The sequence below is a fragment of the Taudactylus pleione genome, unplaced genomic scaffold (genome assembly GCF_031769625.1).
Source record: "Taudactylus pleione unplaced genomic scaffold, aTauple2 ptg000053l, whole genome shotgun sequence".
NCBI lineage: Eukaryota > Metazoa > Chordata > Amphibia > Anura > Myobatrachidae > Taudactylus > Taudactylus pleione.
The window spans coordinates 46899685-46903339 of record NW_028284455.1 but is presented as its reverse complement, the minus strand read 5'-3'; positions in this window follow the sequence as shown (position 1 = coordinate 46903339).

Here is a 3655-nt window from a genome sequence, read left to right as displayed (position 1 = left end):
CAGGAGTCTTACGGCATGACTTATATACTTGGCAATATATCGCTTGTGCTATCGACGAGCCATATATCGCGAGTGCATCGACGGATGTGTACACCCGACATCGTTCACAAACATATCCTAACAGCCCTGCAGCACAGCTGATGCCGATGTATCTGAAAAATATATTGGAGCATCTGCAGGTGTGTTGGGGCGACCCGCCGACCGCCTGGATACTTGCTGCAGGGACCGTCAACACTGAAATCTCAACTGGGTGGACATATTTGAATCCCCGCCCAGTTGTGATGTCAGCCCAGACGTAGTGATTGGCTGACTGGTAAGTGTGTTTTGTTTACCAATCAGCCGCTCAGACAGTCGATCAGTCTGCTGACTGATCCGTCATCCTAGTGTGTACCCAGCCTTAGAATGATTGATATTGTAGCATGTTATTCAATAACCTCTTTCAATACTATATATATGGCAATCCAGCAGATGAACAGGTGACAAAATGATGGAGCATAGCAATATAGCTGAGTGCTCCCTGAAAGAGTACACATGAACACTCCCTACATGACATTCATGGGTTTCAGTACTAATCTGGACTGGACCCTTATCAGTCATATCGGGAGTTATAGCAGTCTCCTACTGCTATAAAAGAAAGAGTGCTCCCCAAAGGATTACACCTGAACCATACATAGAAGAGCATAGTGTATCTATTTGTAATAAACATAATTTTCCAACTACATATACCTCAGTTCCTTCATTCATATCCTTATACCTTTTGTCTTTTGGTCATAACACCAAAATCCACCTGTCACCAAAACGAACACCTTCCACCTCACCTGTCAGTGCTATTACCCTCCTCCCCCCATTTTGACAATTACTTATTTAGAGAGTAGGAACTCTCCCATAGGGTAATGCTGCAGCTTCACCTTCACTTAACATAAGTAGAGCGTGCAGTAGGTCTTCTCACTCCTTTTCTATAATATAGGAAATACACCAGTAATTCCAGAAATTACATCTTCTAAATCTCTACAGTTCACCGTGACCACACCTGCTGGCTGCTGATGGCACACAGGGGGAGGCGAGAGGCATGGAGAGATAAGTAGCTGGGGGACATAATGTGTAAGGGGCACTACTATTGTGTGGAATAATGTGTTATATGGGGCACTACTACTATATGGCATAATCTGTAAAGGGCATTACTGTGTGGTATAATGTGTAAGGGGTATTACTGTGTAGTGTAAGGGGGATTACTGTGTGGCATAATGTATAAGGGGTACTAATGTGTGGCATAACATGAATGGGCTCTGTGTGACATAATCTGAATAGGGTCTATGTGGGCAAATGCATGTGTTTTCTACCTCTGGGGGGCGCTTTCAAGATCTTGCTATGTGGCCCACAGAGTTCTAGTTATGTCCAGGGGCGCCGAGAGGGGGGGAGCCAGTACTAATTACCCAGGCCTGGGCTTGTTGGTCCGACGCTGCCCCCCCTTCCTCTTATCTGTCAGCAGCCCAGCACATGTTGCTGTGAGGTGGGCTGAAATGGGAGACTTCTTGCTGCTGTAGAGCAGCAGCAGTCTCCTCTGCCTGTAGGGGGAGCGATCACACTGATAATGCCCCTCCCCTGGATTTTCGCTTGGCTTGGGGGCTCACAGTGCCCCCCTCCCCAGGGCGCAGCGCCGCTTCACAGTGCTGCAAAAACATTTTTTTCCTTAAGGGGGCATGGCCATACCTCCCACAATTAGGCCACACCCTCTTACCTGGGCCCGGGGTGGCTCTCTACACCTCTGCTTATGCCCTTGCATGCAAACACGAAGGCTCTGGATTTAATATGAACTTGCATCATCAAGTGTTCTCAAGCCGCGTATCCACGTGTCGATATTAATGGACGACTGAACAATAATGACATCGTTATCATTCAGTCATCCATTAATCGTGCATAAATCGGGCACTTTAATGTCGGAAACGACCAGCGATGCCCGCTCCCGCTGGTCGTTTCCGACATCAATCATTGCCTGAACATGCCGGTCAATATGCCGATAACAACAGATTGGCCATGTTCAGGGATGAGGAAGGGTGTCTGCACTAAACGACATATTGTTCAGTGTAGGCACTACAGGGGATGAGTAGGCACTGTCTTTCCTAGTCAGCAAGTGGATGCGCACCTTTATGGTGCATACACACGGTCAGATTTTTCTTCAGATCTGAACGATAACGATCTAAAAAATCGTTCAATCGTTCATATCTGAAGGAAAATCTGACATCTATCAGATCTGTCAGATGAACGATTTGAACGATGCGCGTTCCCGATGGTCAGATAACAATATCTGACATCTGATGTGTTTGCAGTCAGACTTGAAAGATTCCATTCATTTTAATGCAGTCAACAATCGTTCAAATCTTTGGTAAAATCGTTCAAATCGTTCATCTGAAAGATCTGACAAATATGACTGTGTATGCTCCATAAAACTGAAGTTAAAAGAATACTTTTATAGCTTTCTCACAGGTTTTTGGCAAACTGCCAATTTCCACTGGAGCCAGCCCCGGAACCTGTGTAAATTAAGAGTATCCCCATTTTTTCGATTGTGTGACAGTGAGTGGCCCTGACCAGGGCCAGATTAACAATGGGGCGGATGGAGCTACAGCTCCAGGCCTCCACATAAAAATAGGCCCATTGTCATGACAACATGATGTTGATTGGCCATCTACTCTCCACACGGTCAGCCATAAATCATAAGTAGTAACATTGTATTTCTATTTACCTCACAAAATGAAGGATTTCTTTTCCTTTTACATATTTAGGGAGACATTGGAGCAGAGAGTATAGGGGTGTACACGCCCACATGGCACTGGCCACACCCACACAGCACTGGTCACGCCTCCTCTGCTTCTCATAATAGGCCCTTTGGTCATTTTCAGCTCCAGGCCCATGTGGCCATCAATCCGGCCCTGGCCCTGACAAAGTTCAAAGCAAGGCAAAAACCTAATCCTGATCAAACTACACTATCATGTCAAATTTGGTGGAGCTAGGTCCAAAACTCTGGCCGTGCATAAAGGACAAAAAGACAGACAGACTGACAGACACTCTTTCTCGCTTATTATATAGATTTATCTTTATGTTGCATACATTCTAGTTGTATCCTGAGCCACAAATATCTTCTATAGTCATCAATTTAACATTTTTAGGAAGAAGGCTCCCTCTAGTGTACGTTCAGAGTAACTGGTATTGTTGACTATTCTGTAGTTCTGCTTGTTTTTTTATTTTTTTAAATAATAGCAATAATACAATGATATCTTAGATGTTTATCCTTCAAAGATTCTTAATATAAATTGCAGTCATGTGCATAGTGATATAAAAATTGATTTACCTTTATTAGGAAATAACACGTCTTCTAGATCCATGGGCTACATTATTATAATAAGTATTGTTTTATTGACCCATTACTTAATTTAGTCACTTGTGGTCCAATAAATAAATAAATATATAGTACTCCATCCAGATCGCTTTGTACTTTGTTTATTGTGGAAGGCACCCGGTGTGGTGTTTAGACAATTGGTTTGCACCCGGTGTGGTGTTTAGACAATTGGTTTGGAGTGCCGAGCTTTGTGTATTTGTGTATATATATATATATATATATATATATATATACAGTAACTATATATATATACATATACTG